The sequence below is a fragment of the Leuciscus leuciscus genome, assembly GCF_965113295.1.
Source record: "Leuciscus leuciscus genome assembly, chromosome: 24".
Lineage (NCBI taxonomy): Eukaryota > Metazoa > Chordata > Actinopteri > Cypriniformes > Leuciscidae > Leuciscus > Leuciscus leuciscus.
Genome location: NC_138723.1, coordinates 24,459,399 through 24,471,320, shown reverse-complemented (window position 1 = coordinate 24,471,320; position 11,922 = coordinate 24,459,399). Strand labels below are relative to the sequence as shown.

General features: G+C 41.4%; 1 long non-coding RNA gene across 1 annotated transcript; it reads right to left on the bottom strand.

The window, feature by feature from the left end:
* Positions 1-1,020: 1,020 nt before the first annotated feature.
* On the bottom strand, positions 1,021-1,661 carry LOC309489669. Its single transcript, XR_014202472.1, has 2 exons — positions 1,435-1,661; positions 1,021-1,368 (listed from the first exon to the last, which is right to left on the bottom strand). It is a non-coding gene; the product is annotated as an uncharacterized lncRNA (long non-coding RNA).
* Between the last annotated feature and the right edge of the window lie 10,261 nt (positions 1,662-11,922).

Below are 11,922 nucleotides of genomic sequence, written 5' to 3'. Positions count from 1 at the left end.
TTGGCCCAGTGTCTCATCATTTTCATCACTCCACGAGACTCACTGGCACGTTCACGTCTAGTGGGCCTCCTGTGACGCTGGATGTAAAAGAGAACCCTGCTCAAGATGTCATCCTGTTCTTGAAGATTAACCAGTTCACTCCTTGGTAGGGAGGCATTCTGGTCGACACTGACAAGCTGAGGAATAGCTCGTCCCGTGCCTCTCACTTGGCTAACACCTCCAGAGTCATCGTCACAGTCAGAGTCAGACAGCATCGTCTAAGGCAGGGGTCGGCAAGTAACTTTGGCCGCGGGCCAATATTTTTTTTAGCCAGTAGATGGCGGGCCAGCTACACAGAGTAGGCCTATGGATACAAATGAAATACTTTTATATAGGCCTATAATCGGCCAAAAATAAAAAGATGAAAAACGACTTGTTTTTCATCTTTTTTTTCCATTATTTATTTCCTGAACTAAAATGAAAAAACGAATAACAATGGGTTTTCTGATTTTCTGATTGTGCTCAGATCCAAAATAGAAAAAATTAATTACTGGATTAGACAAATTTTAATTTAGATTTTTAATTTAACACCTCAGGCATATATCAAGGAAATCATTTTAAACAGATCAAGTACTATTGTGGTAACAGATTACAGCCATTTTAATAAAGGTGTGAATAGCAATCATACTCATTCGCTTACAGTCCGACTTTTGAACTTTATTCCTTTTTTTTGTATTATTATTTATTCGGGACACACACATACACACATAAGGTTTAAGGAGGTCTGCGCGGGACTGTTTTTTTTCTGTCCCGCTCCCACAAGGTTCTATTCAGCAACCGCTTAAAATACACTCTGTGTTCACCCGCTTTATTCCCCGACCTGACGGTTCCGCAAAATTTAGATCTCGTTTCCATAATCTCACATTCAAATGTCTCTAACGGCAAGAATGAGATTAAGTAGCCTATAATAAATGCTATACAAAAATTGTGTTCGTGTCAATATAAATATTAGGCTATTTTAACATTGTACTGTCAGCAGAGAAAAAAAATGCCACAGAAAAAAATTATGAAATATAAATAGCCTAACATAAATTAAATAGGACAAAGCCTATCACTCAAATTTCTAAGCAACATAAACGAAAATCATATTGCCCTACTGACAAATGAAGTAGGCTATTTTCTGCCGAACTATTTCAAACATCCTTGCAAAAAAAGAATGTTGTTGACTGAAAATGGTTTCAGTACCAAACAGCTCCTCAGAGCTAGGTGTACAGGTGGTCAGAATTAAGTGCGGATACGCTGTCAAAAGATGTCGGGAGTGGGCTATTGTCAGTCAGACCGCCCGCTCCGTCCAAAGTAGCCTACACCAGAGTTCTGACCGCTACCGTCCTTTGACGCGTGAATGGACACAAAGTGGTCAAGCGTATAACTAGACGCGGCAGGCGCGAATTTGACGCGCTATTCGCGTCCGATGTGAACGCACAGTTATACTTTAAAATGTAATCCCGCGCCGCATGATTCCCTATGGATGTTTCAGACAGTATGCGGCGGTGAAATCGCCGCGCGACTACGGCTTTTCTCAAGTAGTGGAAGAGTTTTGTGCAGCATTTAGGACTTCCAAAATAATCCGGCGGGCCAGATAATATTGCTGGAGGGGCCAGTTTTGGCCCGCGGGCCGCCAGTTGTCGTTCCCTGGTCTAAGGACTGATCAACAACTAACTGGCAGTTTGCAGCAGTATATCTAAATGCATCTTGTATTGTCTCATCCACCATTCCACCCACTTGGTTCAGCAACGAGGCATAAGGTTCACTTACAAGACGATGGCCTATGCATGACTGGACAAATGGCTCCCTACTTAGTGCATCCGCAACCACATTCTTTGGGCCAGGGACATAGCGCAGATCAAAACTGTATGCTGCGAGCTTTGAAACCCATCTCTGTTCACATGCATCTAACCTATGCTTAGTCAAGATGTATGTTAACGGATTATTATCCGTCCAGACTGTGAAACGTCGTCCTTTCAGCCAGTGGCCAAACTTGTCGCAGACCGCCCATTTAAGAGCGAGAAACTCCAGCCGATGTGCTGGATAGTTCAGCTGGGAGTGCGATAGAGTCTTGCTGGCAAACGCCACTGGTCTGGCAACATCACCATCGGGAGGCAACTGTGAGAGGACGGCTCCTAGGCCATCAAAGGAGGCATCAACAGCGAGGATGAATGGTGCATTAAAATCCGGATGGGCCAAGGTGACACTATGCACAAGCTCATGTTTCAAAGTTTTGAATGCTTCCCTGCACTCAACAGTCCGGTCAGCTGGAGACAGTCTAACATGGCCTCTCTTGAATTTCGGTTAATGGCCTCTCCCTCTTTTGTGTGGTGTATCAGGCTCAGCCACAAGGCTGAACAGTGGCTTAGCTTTAGCAGAACATCCCTCGATGAAATGGTGGTAGTAGAGAACCATTCCCAAGAAAGACCTGATTTTCTTAGCACTTGGTGTCTCCATATCAGATTCCATCAGATCAGCTTCCTGCACATCACTTATAGCTTGCACTTTACTCGGGTCTGTCTTAACACCATCTCCACACATGATGTGTCCCAAGAACTTAACAGACCGGCAAAGGAAGTAGCACTTCTTAGGTGAGAGCTTCAAGTTGTTGGCAGCAAGACGTGAGAAAACCATCTGTAGACGCTCAAGTGCAATTTGTTCAGATGGTGCATAGACCATAAGGTCATCCAGATAACATAGCAGGCTTGTAAAGTTCTCATCACCAAAGATGGACATCATCATTCGCATAAAGGTCGCAGGACTGTTTGTCAGGCCCTGGGGCATCCTATTATATTCATGGAGGCCAAATGGAGAGGAAAACGCTGTGTACCTTTTGTCGTCTTCATGCATTCTGATGTTGTAGAACCCTGACGGTAGGTCCATCGTTGAAAAGAACACATTGCCACCAAGTGCAGCGAGGGCATCTGTCTGATGAGGCAAGGGATGTGCGTCTTTCACTGTTCTTGCATTCAACCACCTGAAGTCATTACATATGCGAAGATCACCACTTGGCTTGACAACTAGGACGAGAGGAGATGAATACTCGCTCTGAGACTTACGGATTATCCCCAATTCCTCCATTTCATTTAGAGCAGTCCGAAGCTTATCATAATGGCATGGTGGAACCCGCCTGTATGGAAGTCTGAAGGGCTTGTCATCCACTAGGCGGATTCTGTGTACAAAATCTGTTGCCTCACCGCAGTCCATTTTGTGCCTCGAAAAGATGGACTCATACCGCTCAATGATCTGCAGCACTTTATCCTTCCACTCAGGGGAGACTTCACAAGAAGAGAGGTTCAAATCCTGCAAGCCCATGTCAGTCAAAATGTGTGATATTTCATCCTCTGATCTAGGTGCAGGTGATGAGCACTGTGTGAACTGTGCACTGGATTGGATGCGATCTGGCTCGGGAAAGTCCCGCACAGAAAGACAGGGTGACACATCTGCAACTTTTGGACTCTTTTTAAGGGTGAGTGGCTTTTCAGTAGGATTTATTATTTTGACTGGAACCCAGCCATCTCCCCATAATGAGGTGACAACTCTCCCCACTAGAATTTGAGCAGGTCTGGCTTTGGACTGAGTGGGTTCGATGATGACTGTACTTCCCACTGCAGAAACATCAGATGCAGGGAGTTTAGCCCACACCAAATGTTCAGACATCGGTTGTAGTGTGACACATCTCTTGAGCTTTGCAGTGCCAATTTTAAGCGGCATTGCTCCACATCTGTCTGAGCAGGACAACAGAGATATAAATTGGGGCAAGTTATCAGCCTGGGCACTACTTACTGGGGACGTGATATTTTGGCTCCCAACAGTGTCTTTCATCTGTGAAATGAGCCACTTGATGGCATTACTGCCAAGGATCATGTCATCGGTTTGACCTGGCACCACTAGAATAGGAATTATTACCTTATAGCCATAAACTGATGCAGTGAGGTCATACATGGCGGAAGGTGTGACCAGATGACCCCCACAACCAACAATAACAAAGTCCTCAGCAGTTTTCACTTCAATGTTAGGAATAGACTGTGAAAGTTTTGAGTTGGCTGTTTCAATTAGAGTGCACGCCATAGAGCCACTATCCACCAGTGCTCTAAGAACATGACCACTATCAGTAGACACCTCTGTGTAGAATAGGCTATCAGTTTTTGAAAGTCTTTGCAGGCCTTGCACAATCAGTGTTTTTTGTGATGGCACTACGCTGCTGTAGGCGTAACACAATGTTTCATAATCATTAATGTCTGTCAAATCCAAGGTGGGAGGCTCACTCAGTTGATCTGCGCTGTCCTCCCCTGTGCGCAGATCATTCAGTTTCCCTGCTGAAAATGTGGAGGAGGACGTCTCCGCTCCGGGCAGTTGCGTCTTGAATGGCCAGGTAAGTGACACAGGAAACACAGTCTGTTCTCCCGACAGTGTGTGAGGGCAGAGTGTGAGCTGTCATTACATATGGAACATGGCATGTCTTTTTAAGCCCTCAATCTGTGGAAGTCTGCTGTTGGTATTTAGCTTTTTATTGGCTTGAGCATAACCTGGGCCCTGAAGCAACACTTTCTCTAGCATTATAATAATAATAATAATAATAATTAATTACATTTATATAGCGCTTTTCTCGGCACTCAAAGCGCTTTACATAGAAGGGGGGAATCTCCTCAACCACCACCAATGTGCAGCATCCACTTGGATGATGCGACGGCAGCCATATTGCGCCAGAACGCCCACCACACACCAGCTTACTGGTGGAGAGGAGACAGTGATGAAGCCAATCAGTATATGAGGATGATTAGGAGGCCATGATGGACAGAGGCCACTGGGCAAATTTGGCCAGGATGCCGGGGTTACACCCCTACTCTTTCGAAAGACATCCTGGGATTTTTAATGACCACAGAGAGTCAGGACCTCGGTTTTACGTCTCATCCGAAGGATGTGGAGTGGAGGTGTCTTGACTTATAGCTGGTTTCTGTTCTGGGATGTCTGAAACTAATGGAGTGTTAGGGCTAACCTCGACTTTGTTCATGCTGATTTGTCTACTCCTTTCAGTAGAAGGCCATGAGTCCCTTCTCCAGGTTGTATTCATCTAGCACAGTGATCTCAAACTCAATTCCTGGAGGGCCACAGCTCTGCACAGTTTTGCTCCAACCCTAATCAAACACACCTGATCCAGCTAATCAAGGTCTTCAGGATTATTAGAAACTTCCTTGCAGGTGTGAGTTGGAGCTGGTTGGAGCTAAACTGTGCAGAGCTGTGGCCCTCCAGGAATTGAGTTTGAGATCACTGATCTAGCACTTCCTGAACCTCACGAGCTGACCACTTATCAATCGTCTTGGACCTAAAGGTAAGAGCTAAATCTCTACTGGGGCAGTGAATGATGAACATACGTGTGACTTCAACACTGGGGTTGTGAAACGTTTTACCCTGCTCTCTAAGGCAGCTTGCAGCATCATCAGCAGCTCTGTTCAGTCTAAGCCAGTACTCATAGGGGTCCTCTTGGTCATTTGGCAGGGTAGAATAAAAGTCAGCTAGGGGCATTGAGGAGCAATGGCTTGAGCCAAAATGTTTGCGCAGGAGCCCGTAAATGGCCTGTGGGTTATTCTGGACATCGATTTCACCATTTCTTATCCCAAATCTCACAACATCCTTTGCTCTGCCTCTCAGGTGGACAATAATTTCCTCAGCTTGATTTTCCAGCTGAACATCGCTTTTTCTTATGTAATTCTTCATTAATTCCTCCCATTCATCAACAGCCAGTGCATCTGAACTCTCTCCTCGGAAAACGGGTGGGTCTTTGACTCCTCTCGGAGTGACCAACTGGACTTGGGAGAGATCTAGCGTGTTGACGGGGAAAGAGGCTTTTGTATTGCATGTTTCTTCATGACTTTCATGCACAGTAGCTGTAGGGCTTGATGTGTTGAGGTGTGACATAATGCTATCAGCCAGCTGCTTCCCTATCTGCTGCACAATGGTGCTCATTTGGTCAACCAGTCTCACATCATCAGGGGGAGGGTTAGGAACTGATGTACTAGTGCACTGTGGTGGTTGTAACTCAATCATACGCTGACTTTGGGGCGCCACTTCATCCCTATGTCTAAAAGGACTGTGAATAGAATCCTCACCAAAATATGTCTTATCCCCCCCTAGATGGTCACCCAGTGAGAATGGAACGGGTGTGCTATGTAGCCCTCTACCTCTACCAATACATGTAAATGTAAATGTAAATGTAAATACCTAGAGGAGTCATTTCAGAGGTAGTAAATTTGCTGATACTCATATTGAAACCCTTACTTAAACAAAATGACAGTTTGAAGTAAATATGGCTGTTAATAACTAAAAAAAACTGCCAGTCAAATCAGAATCAGAATCAGAATCAGAATCAGAAAGAGCTTTATTGCCAAGTGTGCTTGCAGCCACAAGGAATTTTTCTTGGTACTGAAGTGCACATATACAAATTTGAAGTGCACATATACCATTTTTCTTGGTACTGAAGTGCACATATACAAATACAAATACAACAAGAAACATAGTAATACAAATTCTAAGAATAAAATATATTAAAAATAATAATAATAATAAAAATAGTATAAAAGTAAAAAAAGGGGTCACAGTTGGGTTTAGTCTGAATAAACATTTACAGATTATGAACATATTTACAGTATTTTGAGTAGTATGAATAATATAAGTATAAATATCACCTGAGTTAGAGAATATTACACTAGACAGTGGGAGTCTAGTGCATGTTACAGATTATGAACATATTTACAGTATTTTGAGTAGTATGAATAATATAAATATAAATATCACCTGAGTTAGAGAATATTGCACTAGACAGTGGGAGTATTGCACTTACAGGCATATGCATTGGGGGGCATGTTAAGTGTTCAGAAGGGAAATGGCCTGTGGAAAGAAACTGTTCCTGTGCCTGGATGTTCTTGTGGCCAGTGATCTGTGTCGCCGTCCTGACGGTAACAGTTCAAACAGGGGGTGTCCAGGGTGAGTGGAGTCTGTGATGATTTTACCTGCTCTCTTCCTCACTCTGGAAGAGTACAGGTCCTGGAGGCTTGGCAAGGGGGCACCAATAATCCTCTCTGCAGTCCGGACTGTCCGTTGTAGTCTCCTGATGTCCGATTTGGTAGCTGAACCAAACCAGACAGTGATGGAAGTGCTTAAAACAGACTCAATGACGGCTGAGTAGAACTGGATCAGCAGCTCCTGTGGCAGATTGAACTTCTTCAGCTGGCGAAGGAAGTACAGTCTCTGCTGGGCCTTTTTCACAATGGTTGTGAAACGATTTAGACTTATAAAAGACAGAAGCAGAGACTCTGGAGGACACTTTTCTTTCCCTGCAGAGGAAGAGGACTGCAGTATGGGGCAGTCCCATATACACTGATGGAAGAAGAGCAGCTCCACAACGATGCAGCAGCAAGAAGACATCAGTCCCAGTCCGGCGTGGTCATGGACGAGTCACGGCACCAATGTAACCTCTGTGTAATGTCTTCTGCCTGAAATAATCTCTCGGATCCCGTCAGGTTTGTGGTAACAGCAGGTTTATTCCACATCTGCATTCATGACAAAGGACAACAGTGTTGAATTAGTCATCTCATGTGGACAAACAGCGCATGTCTCATGGAAAATCCTCCGTTGCTTTTTTTAGATTACTGTATGCTTAAAGCTCTACACAAAAATAAAATATAGTTTGACACATTGACCGTATAGTGGATTTAAACTCATATAAACTAAATAATTAAAACACACCAAATTGTTCCTCTTAATCTTGCAAGGAGGAAACAACATAAAACAATGTAATTACACAGATTTCCTACAGTTACCTTTTCCATTTTATGTTAACAGTTATGTGTAAACAATTATGTAACTTCATTACAATTCAACATACAGGAGGCAGACAAACAGCAGAAAATACCTCAATCCTATGTTCAAACATTACAACACTTTATAACAACATACGGTAACATACCTGCATTCATGACAAAGGACAACAGTGTTGAATTAGTCATCTCATGTGGACAAACAGTGCATGTCTGGAAAGACGGCATCATGTTAAAGTTAGCTAGCTATCCAGATGGTTGACTTTATAAAAACATGGCAAAAAAATAATCAACAACACATATTATTCAACCAAAGCTTAACTTTTAAATGCTTTTCAAGTGAGTTAGCATTGTTTAGTCCACGGACATTCACAGACACGTTACCTCATGGAAAATCCTCCGTTGCTTTGAGGATTACCCATAATCCTTCGTCATTACTAGCGTTCGCTGCAGGTACAACTTTATGGCAGCAGGTGGCACAATAACCCCATTTAGTAGGATTTAACCTGAACCTTTTTAACCCTCTGGAGTCTGAGCGTTTTTTTGGGCCCTGGGGGTGTTCTGACATGCCCTGACATTTGTGCTTTTTTCAGTTGCTTATAAACATATTAATGGCAAAGGTGTAAATTCACTCTATATAGCACAAACAGGACTACAATAATATGTGAGCCACATGTATGTACATGTTTTCATTTTTGAGAGAATAATGTTTATGCGTGGTTATCGAAAAAACTAAAAATTAAAGTTTTTGAAATAAGGCCACAAAACACATACTAAATATGTGGCAATAAGACTTTTGACTAATGGATGTCGTCGCCTATAGTTTTTTCTTCAAAATTATGTGAAAATAGTCTTGCTTTATCTTTCACATAAAACCATACATTGATTTAAATTGATGTAAAACAGGTTTTGCTTGGAAAGCCAATATGCGAGGGGGCGTGAACGAGGAGTGGTTTACACCTTAGAATACACCCACTCTGCATAATTAGCCATTCATTCAGGTGTGACACTGACTGAGCCACAATGCAAGGACAAAAGATATATTTAGAAGAAGACTTATATTGACCATTTAAGATTTTGCTTACATCTATCTTGTAAATATGTTTTGCTATTTTATTAAAACGGTTACAATTACAACAATAATTACAATTTCAACAATATTTCAAGTGTACTCTTTCTTTGTAAAAAAAATGATTATAGGCCTACATTTTATCTATGTATTCATTAGTTTGAATATAACCAACTTTGGAACAGCTAACATCTTAGTTGATGACTTTATTTTTGACAAAAATAGTATTTCATATATAGAAATTGCTAAACAAAAGCTTATTTGATGTGGCAGTATATTCTACAGTAAAAACTGTACCCAAATCTAGTCAACAAAATGTTGTCTTTCATATTTCGCCTGACTGTAACGTTGTTTTCATGAAATATTAGGGCATATTGTTAATTTGCAGTTTAATACGTTGCTTATACAAATAGCCTACATTTTATTTCAACATTCAGTCGATGTTTACTTATCTCAGTATAGCAATGCAGTTTGCTAAAACATCATCATTCATTCACACACGCGATTTAAATTTAAACTGTCTTTGTCAGCTGTGGTAAACAGCGCGCATCTCTGCCGTTTATTCATTCATAAACAGAAACCCACGTGAAGAAATTCACGTGAGAAGGAAAAAACTTACTAGTATTCCTCAGCTCGCTCCTCGATATACCCGCACTTCTGAGGGACATTTTCCATTAGTATTATTCCTCACAGCGCTGCAAGACGGTGTAAACAAGTAATGATCTAAATAAACTTGTGTGTTTTCTCGAGCTGATGGGGGCGTTCACAGGATTGCCTCAGCCATTTGCGTTTGAATAGCGCGCGCTCTCCGTGGGCGGAGTCACATTACATCTGAATCAGCTGTAATGAGGTCGACTGGAATCGCTCTCTTTTAATACAGATTTCACAAGATGAGAATATTTGTTTTTTATATAAATTACTTCATTTAAAAGAAGAGAATTCAAGCTTCATGCCTGTGTGTCTGTATGCCTGCTTGACTGAGTATTCGCTGAGTTATTGTTCATTTTCGGACGCGTTTCAGAATGGACTACACTGGCAGAGAGAAGGCAGAACTCGCTTCGTGTTTATTTTTCTTTATTTGGCAAAAAGCACAACACTTTGTTTTTATTGTGAGTATACACAAAAATAATACACATTTAACAGAATCGATTGATGTATGAAACTCCTATGGAAAATCAAAGTCAACAGAGTATTTATGAGTTTCTTTTACACTAATAAAAAAAAGCGAGCTGGTATCGCCGGCGATACCGTAGACCTCAGGGGGTTAACTATGTTACAGTTGCATCACCTTAAGAACTGAAATAGGCACATTTTCTTGGTCAGTTGCACATGCATTTTCTGAACTAAATGTTTCAGATTCATTAGAGCAAGTCACCTCCTCTAAGAAGTGAACATGCTTTTTAGTCCTATTGCTGTTAAGCATTTTGGGAGACAATTTAGCATTTAGCTTAGCCTTGAGATCTGCAATTGTCTCTTTGTGAGTTTTACACTTTTCAGTCAGGGCTAACTGCTCAGCTAGTAATTTATCTAGCTGTGTTTGAAGATCTTGAATCTTTGCCTCAGACTTTTGTGCCACTGAAAAAAGAAACATTTGAGTAAATATAAGGCATTTGGGTACTGACCTCTGCTATTTGATGGTCTTTACATTTACATTTATGCATTTGGCAGACGCTTTTATCCAAAGCGACTTACATTGCGAGGTATGTGCAATCCCCTGGGAACGAACCCACAACCTTGTGTTGTTAACGCAATGCTCTTACCACTGAGCTACAGGAAAGCTGGTCTTCTGATGATGCAGTCGTAGGTGTGCCATCACAAAGAGACAAATACACCACAAGTGTCAGAACAAGAGCTGTCAAGTGCCCCATACTGCAGTCCTCTTCCTCTGCAGGGAAAGAAAAGTGTCCTCCAGAGTCTCTGCTTCTGTCTTTTATAAGTCTAAATCGTCTAAAAAGGGGCTTGTCCCGTGTTTTATCATTTCCAATCAGCAGTGGTATTAGCGGGGGTGGGTGTGGGAAACTCTCATAGTTTCAGGGGGTTTTAAGCTCCTGTCTAAACATGTCAGACAAAAGTTTGTATTGACGATGACTTCACCTATGACTCAACTGAATAGGCCGCTTTAGGAAGATTGTGTTTTGTATTCACTGCCTCTGCTTTTGATATCCCCCCTTCTGGTCATTTTCATCCCTGGAGGAAATTTATTTTATCTGCGTTTCTGGTTAGACAGGATGCATTTCCAATTTCCGACTAGCATTTTTGCTTCTGAGTGGAAAAGTTTGATTAATATTATGTTATAACTTTAGATCTAATTTATTTATTTTAGATCTATTTTTTTTTTAATCTTCAACATTGCAAGCAGCCTAAAACACTATTACTTGCAATGATGGAATTAAGATACTACTTTTTTTAAGGAGAGATGGTTGAAATGTGTTCAAAATGTTTGACAGCTTATCTTAATGCAAAACAAAGTCAGAACACTGTTGCTCCCCCACACACACAAATAGTTCAAAAGTAAAATCACCAGAAAACTATAATGTGATGTTTTGAGCAAATCAGCTCTTGTTCAGACAGTGAGAGCAACAATGTGCTGACTTTGTTTTGCATTTCTATGTACTTTTTTGTCATGCACCTGGATTTGACATATTTTTAGATACGCTGGCTTTTCATGTTCCTTTGACAGCTTGTCTTAATCCCTCATTGGGCCTGTAAATTATTTTAATACATTTATCGTCAAAAAGTGAATTGTTAAAATTAAGTTAGTTAACTCAACTCACTTAAACCGTTTTTTTGTGTGTGTGTGTGTAGCTATACATTACACTACGTTTCTACATTGTCTAAATTTCTACATTAAAATTACTAAAATGTGTCTTAGCAATTGAGAAAACTATGGAAGCTTGTTTCCAGTGGTGGACAGTAACGAAGTAAATGTAATTCGTTACTGTACTTAAGTAGCTTTTTTGCGTATCTGTACTTTACTGAAGTATTTAAATTTGGGAAGACTTTTACTTTAAC